The 21,398-nt window shown below is 46.8% G+C and overlaps 1 pseudogene; it reads left to right on the top strand.

The window, feature by feature from the left end:
* LOC124018283 overlaps window positions 1-6,188 on the top strand; it is a 142,446-nt pseudogene extending 136,258 nt beyond the window's left edge.
* Window positions 6,189-21,398: the final 15,210 nt, after the last annotated feature.

Genomic DNA, 21,398 nt, shown 5'->3' with positions numbered 1-21,398 from the left:
CATAAAACAATAACATCAAATTGAATAGAAATACAGTGTAGACATTGTTAATGTTGTAATTGACTCTTGTAGCTGGAAACGGCTGAGGCCCTTTATCAGCAACCATCACTCCTGTGTTCCAGTGGCACGTTGTGTTCGCTAATCCAAGTTATCATTTTAAAAGGCTAATTGATCATTGGAAAACCCTTTTGCAATTATGTTAGCACAGATGAAAACTGTTGTTCTGATTAAAGAAGCAATGAAAATGGCCTTCTTTAGACTAGTTGAGTATCTGGAGCATCAGCATGTGGGTTTGATGACAGGCTCAAAATGTCCAGAAACAAAAAACTTTCTTCTGAAACTCGTCAGACTATTCTTGTTCTGAGAAATGAAGGCCATTCCATGTGAGAAGTTCCCAAGAAACTGAAGATCTCGTACAACACTGTGTACTACTCCCTTCACAGAACAGCGCAACCTGTCTCTAACCAGAATAGAAAGAGGAGTGGGAGGCCCCGGTACACAACTGAGCAAGATGACAAGTACATTAGTGTCTAGTTTGAGAAACAGACGCCTCACAAGTCTTCAACTGGCAGCTTCATTAAATAGTACCCGCAATACACCAGTCTCAACGTCAACAGTGAAGAGGCGACTCCAGGATGCTGACCTTCTAGGCAGAGTTGCAAAGAAAAAGTCACATCTCAGACTGGCCAATAAAAATAAAAAATGAAGATGGGCAAAAGAACACAGACACTGGACAGAGGAAGACTGGAAAAAAGTGTTATGGACAGACGAATCTAAGTTTGAGGTGTTCGGATCACAAAGAAGAACATTCGTGAGATGCAGAAAAAAATGAAAAGATGCTGGAGGAGTACACACACACACACACACACACACACACACACACACACACACACACACACACACACACACACACACACACACACACACACACACACACACACACACACACACATATAACATGTTATATACACACACACACACACACACCTATAACATGTTATACACACACACACACACACACACACACACACACACACACACACACACACACACACACACATATATAACATGTTATATACACACACACACACACACACCTATAACATGTTATATACACACACACACACACACACACCTATAACATGTTATACACACACACACACACACACACACACACACACACACACACACACACACACATATATAACATGTTATATACACACACACACACCTATAACATGTTATACACACACACACACACACACACACACACACACACACACACACACACACACACACACACACACACACACACACACACACACACACACACACACACACCTATAACATGTTATATATATATATATACACACACACACACACACACACACACACACACACACACACACACACACACACACACACACACACACACACACCTATAACATGTTATACACACACACACACACACACACACAACATATTATATACACACACACATTACATACAGGTACACACACACCAATGTCATCTACATTCTATTCACAAACACTGACTATCAGAACATAATAAAATATCACCGCCACCTAACCTCTGACCTCTAATCCCTGACCTCTGGTGTTGCCGTAGTGCTGAGACGGTGAACGACGGGCGTTTCCATACGGTAGAGCTGGTGACCTTTGACAGGATGGTGAACCTGTCTGTGGACGGGGGTGCGCCCACCACTCTGGACAGTCTGGGAGGGGTCCCACCTCTGTCTGGAGAGGCACCGCTATACGTGGGGGGTAAGACACACACAACCTCAGCTGAGAGCTATGTTCAGGCCCTAACCCACCCTATTATATATTAATATTCAGGTCTCCTCTCCCTCACTCTCTTTCTCTCTCTCTCCACTCTATTCTCTACTCCCAACCTATATCCCTCCCTCCCTCCCTCCCTCCCTCCCTCCCTCCCTCCCTCCCTCCCTCCCTCCCTCCCTCCCTCCCTCCCTCCCTCCCTCCCTCCCTCCCTCCCTCCCTCCTCTCCAGGTATGCCAGAGAAGATGTCCTACTCCTCTCTGAGTCTCTTCCAGCCCCTCAACTCCTCCAGTTTCCACGGCTGCATCAGGAATCTGTACATCAACCACGAGCTGCAGGACTTCACCCAGACCACTATGAAGGTATGGTTGGAGACGGGGAGGAACATTCTGGTAACTTACCCAAAATCCCAGGTTTTCCAGAAATCCCAATTGGAATATTCCCAGAAACCTAGGTGTGAGAAGTTTAGTATTTTATATCTGAAGCTAAAAGACACATTTTCACGCTGCATTGATAAGGTTTTTTTCTAATTGTAATTGTTTGATTTGCTGAAGCCGGGGGTGGTGCCAGGATGCCAGCCCTGCAGGAAACTGTTCTGCCTCCATGGAGTGTGCCAACCAGATGGTGCCCAGGGGCCCCTCTGCCACTGCCAGCCTGACTGGGGTGGGCTACACTGCGATCAGCCAATCGGAGGAGGCCTTGTTGGGGGAGATGTTGTCCCGGCAACCGCGGCTAACCCATGCCAGGGGAATAAGTAAGTGAGACCGGAGAGTGAGTGGTAAAGGGTTGTAGTCTGTTATGGTTTATAGTGGGTCTATGTGGCTTGTTGTTATCTTGTGTTTTATCATGTTGATTTATTTTGGGGGTAACTCATTAAGTGTATGGTTTTAATTGATTGTGTTGTTCGAGTCCCAGCTTTTGTATTTTCCCCACTGTATTTTTCTAATAGCATCTTTCTCTTCCTCTCCCTCCATTTCTCACACTCCCTCCTTTACTCCTTCCCCCTCTCCCTCCATTTTTCCCTCTTTACTCCTTCCCCCTCCTTTCCCTCCCTTCCCCCCTCCTTCCCCCTCTCCCTCCCCCTCTCCCTCCATTTCTCACACTCCCTCCTTTACTCCTTCCCCCTCTCCCTCCATTTCTCACACTCCCTCCTTTACTCCTTCCCCCTCTCCCTCCCCCTCTCCCTCCATTTCTCACACTCCCTCCTTTACTCCTTCCCCCTCTCCCTCCCCCTCTCCCTCCATTTTTCCCTCCATTTCTCACACTCCCTCCTTTTCTCCATTTCTCCCTCCTGTTCTCCCTCGCCTTTCCTTCCATTTCTCCCTCCCCTCCCCTCCATTTCTCCCTCCCCTCCCCTCCATTTCTCCCTCCCCTCCCCTCCATTTCTCCCTCCCCCTCCCCTCCATTTCTCCCTCCCCTCCATCTCCCCCTCCATTTCTCCCTCCCCCATCTCCCCCTCCCCTCCATTTCTCCCTCCCCCATCTCCCCCTCCCCTCCATTTCTCCCTCCATCTCCCCCTCCATTTCTCCCTCCATTTCTCCCTCCATTTCTCCCTCCATTTCTCCCTCCATTTCTCCCTCCATCTCTCTCCCTCCATCTCTCCCTCCATCTCATCTCTCCTCCATCTCTCCCAGGTGTGTGAGGGGTGTGTGTGTGGTTCAGGACGTTCAGTCGTACAGGTGTGAGTGTGAGGAGGGCTGGCACGCCACCCTGTGTAATCAACAGGGGGAGCTAACAGCACCAGTAGTACCAGCAGTACCAGCAGTGCCAGAAGGACCAGCCAAGCCGTGTTCAGTGCTGCTCTGCCAACATGGCCACTGCCAGCTGACTGAGGGAGGAGCGACCTACTGTCTCTGTGACACGGGATACACCGGGGACACATGCGACACAGGTAAGGATGGAGGGAGAAGATCGGAGGAGGGGGGACAGGTACGAGAGAGAGAACCTGTGATTCAGGTTATGACCGGGGGAGAGGTGTGGAGGGAGGAGGGAGTGTGTGTTTGACAGGGAGAGACATTGGAACACTCATTGATGAGTGTTCTCTAGACGTTTAGTGGTGCCTTGTCATTCTTAAAGGGGGCTAGAGATTGTTTCGTCTTGGAAATACGATGCCCTTGCTACATTAGGCAAACAATTAGTAGGAATCCAATTTGCTTTAGACAAATGTCATTAGCTAGCAATGTTCCTATAGCAATGCTAACTTTAGCTAGCAAAAATGTGGTGATTTCCCTTCACTCTTAGCTAGCTAGCATTATACTACATTTAAAGTCAATCAGATGACATCACAATGATGACAAACAAATGAACTTTAGACATAATGTTGATAAGCGCCAACTGAGAATGTATTGAGAAGAAAGTGGTCGGACACCAGTCCTCAAGAGAACATTCAAAACAACGATACATGAATAACCACTACTGTGTTTGATCATGTCCCACTACTCAGCCTCTTTAACCTCTGTCCTCTAGTTGAATCAGCGTGTCGCGGCGAGGCGGTGCGTGACTTCCACCGGGTGCCACGTGGCCACGCCGACTGCCAGACGACGCGGCCCTTCTCCTGGGTGGAGTGTCGGGGGGGCTGCCAGGGGGGCGGGGCGGCGTGCTGCGCCCCACTGAGGGTACGGCGCCGGCGCTACACCTTCGAGTGCGACGACGGAAGTTCCTTCACACAGGACGTGGAGAAAGCAGTGGAGTGCGGCTGCAAGGAGTGTGTGTAGAGGCCTTGAGGTACTACACACACGTGGGCAGCGCAGTCAGCCGAAGAGGAGTTATTGAACACACTGTGGGAAAGTATATATATATATATATATATAAAACATGGACATTGTCTGTGTGTTGTGGACAACAGTGTTTGTAATATAGGACAGTTCTTCCCTGGCAAGGACGGCCAACCAACACGAAACCAACCAACCAACCTAATCTTCATCATCTTCATCTACCTAAAGAAAGTCAACTGTGGTCTCACATTAGTAATGTTATATTGAAAGGTCATTCTTTGGAGTTATACTGTGTTGTACACCACTTTATCCATGTGCTCAAATCATTGTAAAATGGAGGAACCTGTGTGATGCATGGCAGCCATGTTGGCAGCAGGAAAACTTCTCTGGTTTCTTCCTGTTAAATGAGAAACTGCTGCTCTCTTTTGCTAGTTTACCATTTAATCTGTGTATCTTTTCACTGGGCTGCCAGTTTGCCCTCTAGTGGCCAGTTTTATGATGAGGATGTTTGAAGGTTCAGATGGGGGAAGGGGGTGCATTTGAGAGAGCAGCTGAGGCTCTTTGGCCTACTTTAAAGAGGTGGGGGCCCTTTGGCCCACTTTAAAGAGGTGGGGGCCCTTTGGCCCACTTTAAAGAGGTGGGGGCCCTTTGGCCCACTTTAAAGAGGTGGGGGCCCTTTGGCCCACTTTAAAGAGGTGGGGGCCCTTTGGCCTACTTTAAAGAGGTGAGGGCCCTTTGGTCTACTTTAAAGAGGTGAGGGCCCTTTGGTCTACTTTAAAGAGGTGAGGGCCCTTTGGTCTACTTTAAAGAGGTGAGGGCCCTTTGGTCTACTTTAAAGAGGTGAGGGCCCTTTGGTCTACTTTAAAGAGGTGAGGGCCCTTTGGTCTACTTTATAGAGGTGAGGGCCCTTTGGTCTACTTTAAAGAGGTGAGGGCCCTTTGGTCTACTTTAAAGAGGTGGGGGCCCTTTGGCCCACTTTAAAGAACCTTTTGGAGGCTATGTGCCAGTTTGATTTTAGCCAGAATCTTCTTTAATTAACATTCGTCATGGTAATTGGTTATAATTGTATCATTGAGTAAAACCCGCCTCCTATCTCTCTCTGGTCCAATCAGTCTCCTTCTACCACGTCAGCAGTATTATGACATTCAACACAAATGGAGCTTTGATAATATTTTATTTATATTGTTGTAAAACTAAAACAGAAAGGTACATAACATTTGTTTAACATTTACATTTTTTGCTTAGATTGTTTTTATTACTTAGTGTCATGTAGCCTAATGTAGCCCTTTGATTATGATACAAAACGGAAAATACTTAACAGATTGTAATATATATCATTTCATTTGGACACAGTATTTTTATATGTTGAAATGGAAAAAGGGGTGTTTGAATCCTGGCATGGGAGAGACAACACAGGCGTTGTATTGGGTCTGTAGACTGAAGCAACATCTTGCTGTTCTTCTCTACTGCCTGATCTAAAGCTGCCAAAACCAGTCAGCCAACCTATTGTCAGTCTAATACACAGTGTCGTCACGGAGACATTAAATGACTGTGATGTCATTGTTCATATTACATGTTGTCTACCTACTTGGTGAATATAATATCATCAATGATTTGCTTCAGATTATGTGTAGTGATGTTTTATTTATTTCAATAAAAGACATGATTTTCTCTCTTCTACCGTGAACGTGTTGTCATTTTTCTCCGTGGCCTTTGACCTGGATGTGTGTGACCTTTACCCTGAACGTGTCAGTTCAGTGTTTTGTGCAGGGGAGAGAAATTGTCACGGAGTCTATGAGCTATGACAGATCTTAGGTAATCACCCCTGAAGAGAGTGATGGGGAAAGAGGGAGAATGACTGAGTGGAGGACAACCAAAGCAAATGAAAGGAGGAGGAGGGTGGGAGAGGACAGGATAGAAAGAGGGAAAGGAGAGGGGATGAGAGAAAGATCAGCCTTGTTCCCTGGCAGTGTCTCGGGGAGAGGAGAGAGAAAAAGATCAGCCTTGTTCCCTGGCAGTGTCTCGGGAAGAGGAGAGAGAGAAAGATCAGCCTTGTTCCCTGGCAGTGTCTCGGGGAGAGGAGAGAGAGTAGCCTTGTGCCCTGGCTGTGTCTCGGGGAGAGGAGAGAGAAAAAGATCAGCCTTGTGCCCTGGCTGTGTCTCGGGGAGAGGAGAGAGAGAGAGAGAGAGATCAGCCTTGTTCCCTGGCAGTGTCTCGGGGAGAGGAGAGAGAGAAAGAGCAGCCTTGTTCCCTGGCAGTGTCTCAGAGAGAGGAGAGAGAAAAAGATCAGCCTTGTTCCCTGGCAGTGTCTCGGGGAGAGGAGAGAGAGAAAGATCAGCCTTGTTCCCTGGCAGTGTCTCGGGGAGAGGAGAGAGAGTAGCCTTGTTCCCTGGCAGTGTCTCGTGGAGAGTAGAGAGCGAAAGATCAGCCTTGTTCCCTGGCAGTGTCTCGTGGAGAGTAGAGAGAGAAAGATCAGCCTTGTTCCCTGGCAGTGCCTCGCGAGAGGAGAGAGAGAAAGATCAGCCTTGTTCCCTGGCAGTGTCTCGGGGAGAGGAGAGAGAGAAAGATCAGCCTTGTTCCCTGGCAGTGTCTCGGGAGAGGAGAGAGAGAAAGATCAGCCTTGTTCCCTGGCAGTGTCTCGGGGAGAGAGAGAGAGAAAGATCAGCCTTGTTCCCTGGCAGTGTCTCGGGGAGAGGAGAGAGAGAAAGATCAGCCTTGTTCCCTGGCAGTGTCTCGGGGAGAGGAGAGAGAGAAAGAGCAGCCTTGTTCCCTGGCAGTGTCTCGGGAGAGGAGAGAGAGAAAGATCAGCCTTGTTCCCTAGCAGTGTCTCGGGAGAGGAGAGAGAGAAAGAGCAGCCTTGTTCCCTGGCAGTGTCTCAGGAGAGGAGAGAGAGAAAGATCAGCCTTGTTCCCTGGCAGTGTCTCGGGGAGAGGAGAGAGAGAGCAGCCTTGTTCCCTGGCAGTGTCTCGGGGAGAGGAGAGAGAGAAAGATCAGCCTTGTTCCCTGGCAGTGTCTCGGGGAGAGGAGAGAGAGAAAGATCAGCCTTGTTCCCTGGCAGTGTCTCGGCGAGAGGAGAGAGAGAAAGAGCAGCCTTGTTCCCTGGCAGTGTCTCAGGGAGAGGAGAGAGAGAAAGATCAGCCTTGTTCCCTGGCAGTGTCTCGGGAGAGGAGAGAGAGAAAGATCAGCCTTGTTCCCTGGCAGTGTCTCGGGAGAGGAGAGAGAGAAAGATCAGCCTTGTTCCCTGGCAGTGTCTCGGGAGAGGAGAGAGAGAAAGATCAGCCTTGTTCCCTGGCAGTGTCTCGGGAGAGGAGAGAGAGAAAGATCAGCCTTGTACCCTGGCAGTGTCTCGGGGAGAGAAGAGAGCGAGAGAGCAGCCTTGTTCCCTGGCAGTGTCTCGTGGGGCCGTAGGGTAAAACCACCCCAAACCCCAGAGTTCAGGCTGTTTAATGAAACTGTGATTTATATGGAACCTGAACCATAAACCATAATATATCCCCCTCTGTGTGATTCGTTCAGCCAGGCCCCTACCACCCCCTTTGAAAGCTCGGAGACACACACACACACACACACACGCAAAAGCATACGAACACAGGCACACACACAAACGCGTACACACACACCCTCCCCCTCGCCCCTTCACCAGCATCTGAACCCCTTCCCCCTCTCTTTAAAGAGAGATCAAATCATAACACCCCCCCCCCCCCCCAATACCAATAAAGCCCACTGACTACCATATTCAGAGAGGAAAGATCCACACACAAAACATAAAATAGTCTCTCCCTGAAAACAGGTTTTAATATCCAGTCTGCTGTATCAAGCCTGTAGTGGCTGACTACTGTCACAGCGAAAACACACATTGCCCTGCGTCCAGTGTCCAACGGACCAGTAGAGACGGTGTGTGTGATAACTATCCAGAATAGAGAAGTTGTTACACTCTGAGACTAAAGGGTTCTTCGGCTGTCCCCATAGGAGAACCCTTTGAAGAATCCATTTGGGTTTCTGTGGAAAGGGTTCTACGCAGAACACAAACGGGTTCTCCTATATGGGGAGAGCCAAAGAACCCTTTTTTGGTTCTAGATCCAGCCTTTTGTTTCTGAGTGTTGATACCGCAGCGTTGGACGGCAGTATATCACCACACCTCTCTGATGAACTACTAGAGTATAGTGAACTTGGGAACACAATGAAAAATACCCAATTGATATAGTTTGAACTAAGCATAGTCTATCTTGATCTGGGAGCTCTGCAGCAGATCAACACATATTGTATTACTTATGTAGTCATACAGCCACGGGTATCTTATATATGGGCCCAAAGGGCTCTGGTCAACAGTAGTGCCCTATATAGGGAATAGGGCTCTGGTCAACAGTAGTGCCCTATATAGGGAATATGGCTCTGGTCAACAGTAGTGCCCTATATAGGGAATATGGCTCTGGTCAACAGTAGTGCCCTATATAGGGAATATGGCTCTGGTCAACAGTAGTGCCCTATATAGGGAATAGGGCTCTGGTCAACAGTAGTGCCCTATATAGGGAATAGGGCTCTGGTCAACAGTAGTGCCCTATATAGGGAATAGGGCTCTGGTCAACAGTAGTGCCCTATATAGGGAATAGGGCTCTGGTCAACAGTAGTGCCCTATATAGGGAATAGGGCTCTGGTCAACAGTAGTGCCCTATATAGGGAATAGGGCTCTGGTCAACAGTAGTGCCCTATATAGGGAATAGGGCTCTGGTCAACAGTAGTGCCCTATATAGGGAATAGGGCTCTGGTCAACAGTAGTGCCCTATATAGGGAATAGGGCTCTGGTCAACAGTAGTGCCCTATATAGGGCTCTGGTCAACAGTAGTGCCCTATATAGGGAATAGGGCTCTGGTCAACAGTAGTGCCCTATATAGGGAATAGGGCTCTGGTCAACAGTAGTGCCCTATATAGGGAATAGGGCTCTGGTCAACAGTAGTGCCCTATATAGGGAATAGGGCTCTGGTCAACAGTAGTGCCCTATATAGGGAATAGGGCTCTGGTCAACAGTAGTGCCCTATATAGGGAATAGGGCTCTGGTCAACAGTAGTGCCCTATATAGGGAATAGGGCTCTGGTCAACAGTAGTGCCCTATATAGGGAATAGGGCTCTGGTTAACAGTAGTGCCCTATATAGGGAATAGGGCTCTGGTCAACAGTAGTGCCCTATATAGGGAATAGGGCTCTGGTCAACAGTAGTGCCCTATATAGGGAATAGGGCTCTGGTTAACAGTAGTGCCCTATATAGGGAATAGGGCTCTGGTCAACAGTAGTGCCCTATATAGGGAATAGGGCTCTGGTTAACAGTAGTGCCCTATATAGGGAATAGGGCTCTGGTCAACAGTAGTGCCCTATATAGGGAATAGGGCTCTGGTTAACAGTAGTGCCCTATATAGGGAATAGGGCTCTGGTTAACAGTAGTGCCCTATATAGGGAATAGGGCTCTGGTCAACAGTAGTGCCCTATATAGGGAATAGGGCTCTGGTTAACAGTAGTGCCCTATATAGGGAATAGGGCTCTGGTTAACAGTAGTGCCCTATATAGGGAATAGGGCTCTGGTCAACAGTAGTGCCCTATATAGGGAATAGGGCTCTGGTCAACAGTAGTGCCCTATATATGGAATAGGGCTCTGGTCAACAGTAGTGCCCTATATAGGGAATAGGGCTCTGGTCAACAGTAGTGCCCTATATAGGGAATAGGGCTCTGGTCAACAGTAGTGCCCTATATAGGGAATAGGGCTCTGGTCAACAGTAGTGCCCTATATAGGGAATAGGGCTCTGGTCAACAGTAGTGCCCTATATAGGGAATATGGCTCTGGTCAACAGTAGTGCCCTATATAGGGAATAGGGCTCTGGTCAACAGTAGTGCCCTATATAGGGAATAGGGCTCTGGTCAACAGTAGTGCCCTATATAGGGAATAGGGCTCTGGTCAACAGTAGTGCCCTATATAGGGAATATGGCTCTGGTCAACAGTAGTGCCCTATATAGGGAATAGGGCTCTGGTCAACAGTAGTGCCCTATATAGGGAATAGGGCTCTGGTCAACAGTAGTGCCCTATATAGGGAATAGGGTGCCATTTGAGATCAAGACTTTCATCTTAATTTTCATCTAAGAGCTTTGTAGATGTATTCATTTATAAATGTATTACTAACATATTAACACAGACAACAGTATATTATGTGTGGTTATTCGAAAAAGGGGAAATGGTGATTGGAGATGTTGTCTAGCGTTGGATTTTAATCATTAAATATGTAATTATGCTACTTTCCTAATGTATCCATTATAAAGTCATATATAATTATAACAATAATTATACAAATAAGTATTACAATTCTAACAATAAATATAACTAATTCAGTGTAAGAATGTTCTACGATCCAGAGATATTTTCATGACAACAGAAGACTCATTTAACATGCTATACCTGATAATCCTCTGGTATCCATAGTTACCAGCGTCGGGCAGCTGGGAATGTCTGGGAGAAAACTTACAAAAGCTTGAATAAAACACGCACATTTTGATGATCAAATATCGAACTGTCATCATATTGAACAATGTTAATGATGGGGGAAAGTGTGAGTCTGAAATAACTCCTTTCCTTGTCTATCTCTCTCCCTCTCTCTCTTCATTCCTTCATCTAGTCAGACTCTGGTCCTCTCTATCCTTGTCTATCTCTATCCCTCTCTCTCTTCATTCCTTCATCTAGTCAGACTCTGGTCATCTCTATCCTTGTCTATCTCTATCCCTCTCTCTCTTCATTCCTTCATCTAGTCAGACTCTGGTCATCTCTATCCTTGTCTATCTCTATCCCTCTCTCTTCATTCCTTCATCTAGTCAGACTCTGGTCCTCTCTATCCTTGTCTATCTCTATCCCTCTCTCTCTTCATTCCTTCATCTAGTCAGACTCTGGTCCTCTCTATCCTTGTCTATCTCTATCCCTCTCTCTCTTCATTCCTTCATCTAGTCAGACACTGGTCCTCTCTATCCTTGTCTATCTCTATCCCTCTCTCTCTCTTCATTCCTTCATCTAGTCAGACTCTGGTCCTCTCTATCCTTGTCTATCTCTATCCCTCTCTCTCTTCATTCCTTCATCTAGTCAGACTCTGGTCCTCTCTATCCTTGTCTATCTCTATCCCTCTCTCTCTTCATTCCTTCATCTAGTCAGACTCTGGTCCTCTCATCTAGTCAGACTCTGGTCCTCTCTATCCTTGTCTATCTCTATCCCTCTCTCTCTTCATTCCTTCATCTAGTCAGACTCTGGTCCTCTCTATCCTTATCTATCTCTATCCCTCTCTCTCTTCATTCCTTCATCTAGTCAGACTCTGGTCCTCTCATCTAGTCAGACTCTGGTCCTCTCTATCCTTGTCTATCTCTATCCCTCTCTCTCTTCATTCCTTCATCTAGTCAGACTCTGGTCCTCTCTATCCTTGTCTATCTCTATCCCTCTCTCTCTTCATTCCTTCATCTAGTCAGACTCTGGTCCTCTCTATCCTTGTCTATCTCTATCCCTCTCTCTCTCTTCATTCCTTCATCTAGTCAGACTCTGGTCCTCTCTATCCTTGTCTATCTCTATCCCTCTCTCTCTTCATTCCTTCATCTAGTCAGACTCTGGTCCTCTCTATCCTTGTCTATCTCTATCCCTCTCTCTCTTCATTCCTTCATCTAGTCAGACTCTGGTCATCTCTATCCTTGTCTATCTCTATCCTCTCCTTCATTCCTTCATCTAGTCAGACTCTGGTCCTCTCTATCCTTGTCTATCTCTATCCCTCTCTCTCTTCATTCCTTCATCTAGTCAGACTCTGGTCCTCTCTATCCTTGTCTATCTCTATCCCTCTCTCTCTTCATTCCTTCATCTAGTCAGACTCTGGTCCTCTCTATCCTTGTCTATCTCTATCCCTCTCTCTCTTCATTCCTTCATCTAGTCAGACTCTGGTCCTCTCTATCCTTGTCTATCTCTATCCCTCTCTCTCTTCATTCCTTCATCTAGTCAGACTCTGGTCCTCTCTATCCTTGTCTATCTCTATCCCTCTCTCTCTTCATTCCTTCATCTAGTCAGACTCTGGTCCTCTCTATCCTTGTCTATCTCTATCCCTCTCTCTCTTCATTCCTTCATCTAGTCAGACTCTGGTCCTCTCATCTAGTCAGACTCTGGTCCTCTCATCTAGTCAGACTCTGGTCCTCTATCCTTGTCTATCTCTATCCCCCTCTCTCTTCATTCCTTCATCTAGTCAGACTCTGGTCCTCTCTATCCTTGTCTATCTCTATCCCTCTCTCTCTTCATTCCTTCATCTAGTCAGACTCTGGTCCTCTCTATCCTTGTCTATCTCTATCCCTCTCTCTCTTCATTCCTTCATCTAGTCAGACTCTGGTCCTCTCATCTAGTCAGACTCTGGTCCTCTCATCTAGTCAGACTCTGGTCCTCTCTATCCTTGTCTATCTCTATCCCTCTCTCTCTTCATTCCTTCATCTAGTCAGACTCTGGTCCTCTCATCTAGTCAGACTCTGGTCCTCTCTATCCTTGTCTATCTCTATCCCTCTCTCTTCATTCCTTCATCTAGTCAGACTGGTCCTCTCATCTAGTCAGACTCTGGTCCTCTCATCTAGTCAGACTCTGGTCCTCTCATCTAGTCAGACTCTGGTCCTCTCTATCCTTGTCTATCTCTATCCCTCTCTCTCTTCATTCCTTCATCTAGTCAGACTCTGGTCCTCTCTATCCTTGTCTATCTCTATCCCTCTCTCTCTTCATTCCTTCATCTAGTCAGACTCTGGTCCTCTCTATCCTTGTCTATCTCTATCCCTCTCTCTCTTCATTCCTTCATCTAGTCAGACTCTGGTCCTCTCTATCCTTGTCTATCTCTATCCCTCTCTCTCTCTTCATTCCTTCATCTAGTCAGACTCTGGTCCTCTCTATCCTTGTCTATCTCTATCCCTCTCTCTCTTCATTCCTTCATCTAGTCAGACTCTGGTCCTCTCATCTAGTCAGACTCTGGTCCTCTCTATCCTTGTCTATCTCTATCCCTCTCTCTCTTCATTCCTTCATCTAGTCAGACTCTGGTCCTCTCATCTAGTCAGACTCTGGTCCTCTCTATCCTTGTCTATCTCTATCCCTCTCTCTCTTCATTCCTTCATCTAGTCAGACTCTGGTCCTCTCTATCCTTGTCTATCTCTATCCCTCTCTCTCTTCATTCCTTCATCTAGTCAGACTCTGGTCCTCTCTATCCTTGTCTATCTCTATCCCTCTCTCTCTCTTCATTCCTTCATCTAGTCAGACTCTGGTCCTCTCTATCCTTGTCTATCTCTATCCCTCTCTCTCTTCATTCCTTCATCTAGTCAGACTCTGGTCCTCTCATCTAGTCAGACTCTGGTCCTCTCTATCCTTGTCTATCTCTATCCCTCTCTCTCTTCATTCCTTCATCTAGTCAGACTCTGGTCCTCTCATCTAGTCAGACTCTGGTCCTCTCTATCCTTGTCTATCTCTATCCCTCTCTCTCTTCATTCCTTCATCTAGTCAGACTCTGGTCCTCTCTATCCTTGTCTATCTCTATCCCTCTCTCTCTTCATTCCTTCATCTAGTCAGACTCTGGTCATCTCTATCCTTGTCTATCTCTATCCCTCTCTCTCTCTTCATTCCTTCATCTAGTCAGACTCTGGTCCTCTCTATCCTTGTCTATCTCTATCCCTCTCTCTCTTCATTCCTTCATCTAGTCAGACTCTGGTCATCTCTATCCTTGTCTATCTCTATCCCTCTCCTTCATTCCTTCTTCTAGTCAGACTCTGGTCCTCTCTATCCTTGTCTATCTCTATCCCTCTCTCTCTTCATTCCTTCATCTAGTCAGACTCTGGTCCTCTCTATCCCTCTCTCTCTTCATTCCTTCATCTAGTCAGACTCTGGTCCTCTCTATCCTTGTCTATCTCTATCCCTCTCTCTCTTCATTCCTTCATCTAGTCAGACTCTGGTCCTCTCTATCCTTGTCTATCTCTATCCCTCTCTCTCTTCATTCCTTCATCTAGTCAGACTCTGGTCCTCTCTATCCTTGTCTATCTCTATCCCTCTCTCTCTTCATTCCTTCATCTAGTCAGACTCTGGTCCTCTCATCTAGTCAGACTCTGGTCCTCTCATCTAGTCAGACTCTGGTCCTCTCTATCCTTGTCTATCTCTCCCCTCTCTCTCTTCATTCCTTCATCTAGTCAGACTCTGGTCCTCTCATCTAGTCAGACTCTGGTCCTCTCATCTAGTCAGACTCTGGTCCTCTCTATCCTTGTCTATCTCTATCCCTCTCTCTCTTCATTCCTTCATCTAGTCAGACTCTGGTCCTCTCATCTAGTCAGACTCTGGTCCTCTCTATCCTTGTCTATCTCTATCCCTCTCTCTCTTCATTCCTTCATCTAGTCAGACTCTGGTCCTCTCATCTAGTCAGACTCTGGTCCTCTCATCTAGTCAGACTCTGGTCCTCTCTATCCTTGTCTATCTCTATCCCTCTCTCTCTTCATTCCTTCATCTAGTCAGACTCTGGTCCTCTCATCTAGTCAGACTCTGGTCCTCTCTATCCTTGTCTATCTCTATCCCTCTCTCTCTTCATTCCTTCATCTAGTCAGACTCTGGTCCTCTCATCTAGTCAGACTCTGGTCCTCTCATCTAGTCAGACTCTGGTCCTCTCTATCCTTGTCTATCTCTATCCCTCTCTCTCTTCATTCCTTCATCTAGTCAGACTCTGGTCCTCTCATCTAGTCAGACTCTGGTCCTCTCATCTAGTCAGACTCTGGTCCTCTCATCTAGTCAGACTCTGGTCATCTCTATCCTTGTCTATCTCTATCCCTCTCTCTCTTCATTCCTTCATCTAGTCAGACTCTGGTCCTCTCTATCCTTGTCTATCTCTCTCTCTCTTCATTCCTTCATCTAGTCAGACTCTGGTCCTCTCATCTAGTCAGACTCTGGTCCTCTCTATCCTTGTCTATCTCTATCCCTCTCTCTCTTCATTCCTTCATCTAGTCAGACTCTGGTCCTCTCATCTAGTCAGACTCTGGTCCTCTATCCTTGTCTATCTCTATCCCTCTCTCTCTTCATTCCTTCATCTAGTCAGACACTGGTCCTCTCTATCCTTGTCTATCTCTATCCCTCTCTCTCTCTTCATTCCTTCATCTAGTCAGACTCTGGTCCTCTCTATCCTTGTCTATCTCTATCCCTCTCTCTCTTCATTCCTTCATCTAGTCAGACTCTGGTCCTCTCTATCCTTGTCTATCTCTATCCCTCTCTCTCTTCATTCCTTCATCTAGTCAGACTCTGGTCCTCTCATCTAGTCAGACTCTGGTCCTCTCTATCCTTGTCTATCTCTATCCCTCTCTCTTCATTCCTTCATCTAGTCAGACTCTGGTCCTCTCATCTAGTCAGACTCTGGTCCTCTCATCTAGTCAGACTCTGGTCCTCTCATCTAGTCAGACTCTGGTCCTCTCATCTAGTCAGACTCTGGTCCTCTCTATCCTTGTCTATCTCTATCCCTCTCTCTCTTCATTCCTTCATCTAGTCAGACTCTGGTCCTCTCTATCCTTGTCTATCTCTATCCCTCTCTCTTCATTCCTTCATCTAGTCAGACTGGTCCTCTCATCTAGTCAGACTCTGGTCCTCTCATCTAGTCAGACTCTGGTCCTCTCATCTAGTCAGACTCTGGTCCTCTCATCTAGTCAGACTCTGGTCCTCTCTATCCTTGTCTATCTCTATCCCTCTCTCTCTTCATTCCTTCATCTAGTCAGACTCTGGTCCTCTCATCTAGTCAGACTCTGGTCCTCTCTATCCTTGTCTATCTCTATCCCTCTCTCTTCATTCCTTCATCTAGTCAGACTCTGGTCCTCTCTATCCTTGTCTATCTCTATCCCTCTCTCTCTTCATTCCTTCATCTAGTCAGACTCTGGTCCTCTCATCTAGTCAGACTCTGGTCCTCTCTATCCTTGTCTATCTCTATCCCTCTCTCTCTTCATTCCTTCATCTAGTCAGACTCTGGTCCTCTCATCTAGTCAGACTCTGGTCCTCTCATCTAGTCAGACTCTGGTCTCTCTCTAGTCAGACTCTGGTCCTCTCTCTTCATTCCTTCATCTAGTCAGACTCTGGTCCTCTCATCTAGTCAGACTCTGGTCCTCTCTATCCTTGTCTATCTCTATCCCTCTCTCTCTTCATTCCTTCATCTAGTCAGACTCTGGTCCTCTCATCTAGTCAGACTCTGGTCCTCTCTATCCTTGTCTATCTCTATCCCTCTCTCTCTTCATTCCTTCATCTAGTCAGACTCTGGTCCTCTCTATCCTTGTCTATCTCTATCCCTCTCTCTCTCTTCATTCCTTCATCTAGTCAGACTCTGGTCCTCTCTATCCTTGTCTATCTCTATCCCTCTCTCTCTTCATTCCTTCATCTAGTCAGACTCTGGTCCTCTCATCTAGTCAGACTCTGGTCCTCTCTATCCTTGTCTATCTCTATCCCTCTCTCTCTTCATTCCTTCATCTAGTCAGACTCTGGTCCTCTCATCTAGTCAGACTCTGGTCCTCTCTATCCTTGTCTATCTCTATCCCTCTCTCTCTTCATTCCTTCATCTAGTCAGACTCTGGTCCTCTCATCTAGTCAGACTCTGGTCCTCTCTATCCTTGTCTATCTCTATCCCTCTCTCTCTTCATTCCTTCATCTAGTCAGACTCTGGTCCTCTCATCTAGTCAGACTCTGGTCCTCTCTATCCTTGTCTATCTCTATCCCTCTCTCTCTTCATTCCTTCATCTAGTCAGACTCTGGTCCTCTCATCTAGTCAGACTCTGGTCCTCTCATCTAGTCAGACTCTGGTCCTCTCATCTAGTCAGACTCTGGTCCTCTCATCTAGTCAGACTCTGGTCCTCTCTATCCTTGTCTATCTCTATCCCTCTCTCTCTTCATTCCTTCATCTAGTCAGACTCTGGTCCTCTCTTGTCTATCTCTACTCTGGTCCTCTCATCTAGTCAGACTCTGGTCTATCTCTATCTAGTCAGACTCTTCATTCCTTCATCTAGTCAGACTCTGGTCCTCTCATCTAGTCAGACTCTGGTCCTCTCTATCTTGTCTATCCTCTCATCTAGTCAGACTCTTCCTCTCATCTAGTCAGACTCTGGTCCTCTCATCTAGTCAGACTCTGGTCTATCCTTGTCTATCTCTATCCCTCTCTCTCTTCATTCCTTCATCTAGTCAGACTCTGGTCCTCTCATCTAGTCAGACTCTGGTCCTCTCTTTCCTTGTCTATCTCTATCCCTCTCTCTCTTCATTCCTTCATCTAGTCAGACTCTGGTCCTCTCATCTAGTCAGACTCTGGTCCTCTCTATCCTTGTCTATCTCTATCCCTCTCTCTCTTCATTCCTTCATCTAGTCAGACTCTGGTCCTCTCTATCCTTGTCTATCTCTATCCCTCCTCTCTCTCTTCATTCCTTCATCTAGTCAGACTCTGGTCCTCTCATCTAGTCAGACTCTGGTCCTCTCATCTAGTCAGACTCTGTCATCTCTATCCTTGTCTATCTCTATCCCTCTCTCTCTTCATTCCTTCATCTAGTCAGACTCTGGTCCTCTCTATCCTTGTCTATCTCTATCTCTCTCTCTTCATTCCTTCATCTAGTCAGACTCTGGTCCTCTCATCTAGTCAGACTCTGGTCCTCTCTATCCTTGTCTATCTCTATCCCTCTCTCTCTTCATTCCTTCATCTAGTCAGACTCTGGTCCTCTCATCTAGTCAGACTCTGGTCCTCTATCCTTGTCTATCTCTATCCCTCTCTCTCTTCATTCCTTCATCTAGTCAGACACTGGTCCTCTCTATCCTTGTCTATCTCTATCCCTCTCTCTCTCTTCATTCCTTCATCTAGTCAGACTCTGGTCCTCTCTATCCTTGTCTATCTCTATCCCTCTCTCTCTTCATTCCTTCATCTAGTCAGACTCTGGTCCTCTCATCTAGTCAGACTCTGGTCCTCTCTATCCTTGTCTATCTCTATCCCTCTCTCTCTTCATTCCTTCATCTAGTCAGACTCTGGTCCTCTCATCTAGTCAGACTCTGGTCCTCTCTATCCTTGTCTATCTCTATCCCTCTCTCTCTTCATTCCTTCATCTAGTCAGACTCTGGTCCTCTCATCTAGTCAGACTCTGGTCCTCTCTATCCTTGTCTATCTCTATCCCTCTCTCTCTTCATTCCTTCATCTAGTCAGACTCTGGTCCTCTCATCTAGTCAGACTCTGGTCCTCTCTATCCTTGTCTATCTCTATCCCTCTCTCTCTTCATTCCTTCATCTAGTCAGACTCTGGTCCTCTCATCTAGTCAGACTCTGGTCCTCTCATCTAGTCAGACTCTGGTCCTCTCATCTAGTCAGACTCTGGTCCTCTCATCTAGTCAGACTCTGGTCCTCTCTATCCTTGTCTATCTCTATCCCTCTCTCTCTTCATTCCTTCATCTAGTCAGACTCTGGTCCTCTCATCTAGTCAGACTCTGGTCCTCTCATCTAGTCAGACTCTGGTCCTCTCATCTAGTCAGACTCTGGTCCTCTCTATCCTTGTCTATCTCTATCCCTCTCTCTCTTCATTCCTTCATCTAGTCAGACTCTGGTCCTCTCATCTAGTCAGACTCTGGTCCTCTCATCTAGTCAGACTCTGGTCCTCTCATCTAGTCAGACTCTGGTCCTCTCATCTAGTCAGACTCTGGTCCTCTCATCTAGTCAGACTCTGGTCCTCTCATCTAGTCAGACTCTGGTCCTCTCATCTAGTCAGACTCTGGTCCTCTCATCTAGTCAGACTCTGGTCCTCTCTATCCTTGTCTATCTCTATCCCTCTCTCTTCATTCCTTCATCTAGTCAGACTGGTCCTCTCATCTAGTCAGACTCTGGTCCTCTCATCTAGTCAGACTCTGGTCCTCTCATCTAGTCAGACTCTGGTCCTCTCATCTAGTCAGACTCTGGTCCTCTCTATCCTTGTCTATCTCTATCCCTCTCTCTCTTCATTCCTTCATCTAGTCAGACTCTGGTCCTCTCATCTAGTCAGACTCTGGTCCTCTCTATCCTTGTCTATCTCTATCCCTCTCTCTCTACATTCCTTCATCTAGTCAGACTCTGGTCCTCTCTATCCTTGTCTATCTCTATCCCTCTCTCTCTTCATTCCTTCATCTAGTCAGACTCTGGTCCTCTCATCTAGTCAGACTCTGGTCCTCTCTATCCTTGTCTATCTCTATCCCTCTCTCTCTTCATTCCTTCATCTAGTCAGACTCTGGTCCTCTCATCTAGTCAGACTCTGGTCCTCTCTATCCTTGTCTATCTCTATCCCTCTCTCTCTTCATTCCTTCATCTAGTCAGACTCTGGTCCTCTCATCTAGTCAGACTCTGGTCCTCTCTATCCTTGTCTATCTCTATCCCTCTCTCTCTTCATTCCTTCATCTAGTCAGACTCTGGTCCTCTCATCTAGTCAGACTCTGGTCCTCTCATCTAGTCAGACTCTGGTCCTCTCATCTAGTCAGACTCTGGTCCTCTCATCTAGTCAGACTCTGGTCCTCTCATCTAGTCAGACTCTGGTCCTCTCTATCCTTGTCTATCTCTATCCCTCTCTCTCTTCATTCCTTCATCTAGTCAGACTCTGGTCCTCTCATCTAGTCAGACTCTGGTCCTCTCTTTCCTTGTCTATCTCTATCCCTCTCTCTCTTCATTCCTTCATCTAGTCAGACTCTGGTCCTCTCATCTAGTCAGACTCTGGTCCTCTCTATCCTTGTCTATCTCTATCCCTCTCTCTCTTCATTCCTTCATCTAGTCAGACTCTGGTCCTCTCTATCCTTGTCTATCTCTATCCCTCTCTCTCTTCATTCCTTCATCTAGTCAGACTCTGGTCCTCTCATCTAGTCAGACTCTGGTCCTCTCATCTAGTCAGACTCTGGTCATCTCTATCCTTGTCTATCTCTATCCCTCTCTCTCTTCATTCCTTCATCTAGTCAGACTCTGGTCCTCTCTATCCTTGTCTATCTCTCTCTCTCTTCATTCCTTCATCTAGTCAGACTCTGGTCCTCTCATCTAGTCAGACTCTGGTCCTCTCTATCCTTGTCTATCTCTATCCCTCTCTCTCTTCATTCCTTCATCTAGTCAGACTCTGGTCCTCTCATCTAGTCAGACTCTGGTCCTCTATCCTTGTCTATCTCTATCCCTCTCTCTCTTCATTCCTTCATCTAGTCAGACACTGGTCCTCTCTATCCTTGTCTATCTCTATCCCTCTCTCTCTCTTCATTCCTTCATCTAGTCAGACTCTGGTCCTCTCATCTAGTCAGACTCTGGTCCTCTCTATCCTTGTCTATCTCTATCCCTCTCTCTTCATTCCTTCATCTAGTCAGACTGGTCCTCTCATCTAGTCAGACTCTGGTCCTCTCATCTAGTCAGACTCTGGTCCTCTCATCTAGTCAGACTCTGGTCCTCTCATCTAGTCAGACTCTGGTCCTCTCTATCCTTGTCTATCTCTATCCCTCTCTCTCTTCATTCCTTCATCTAGTCAGACTCTGGTCCTCTCTATCCTTGTCTATCTCTATCCCTCTCTCTTCATTCCTTCATCTAGTCAGACTGGTCCTCTCATCTAGTCAGACTCTGGTCCTCTCATCTAGTCAGACTCTGGTCCTCTCATCTAGTCAGACTCTGGTCCTCTCTATCCTTGTCTATCTCTATCCCTCTCTCTCTTCATTCCTTCATCTAGTCAGACTCTGGTCCTCTCATCTAGTCAGACTCTGGTCCTCTCTATCCTTGTCTATCTCTATCCCTCTCTCTCTACATTCCTTCATCTAGTCAGACTCTGGTCCTCTCTATCCTTGTCTATCTCTATCCCTCTCTCTCTTCATTCCTTCATCTAGTCAGACTCTGGTCCTCTCATCTA

The sequence above is a fragment of the Oncorhynchus gorbuscha genome, unplaced genomic scaffold (genome assembly GCF_021184085.1).
Source record: "Oncorhynchus gorbuscha isolate QuinsamMale2020 ecotype Even-year unplaced genomic scaffold, OgorEven_v1.0 Un_scaffold_460, whole genome shotgun sequence".
NCBI lineage: Eukaryota > Metazoa > Chordata > Actinopteri > Salmoniformes > Salmonidae > Oncorhynchus > Oncorhynchus gorbuscha.
The sequence above is the reverse complement of the archived record's forward strand: the minus strand, read 5'-3'. Positions and strand labels throughout refer to the sequence as shown.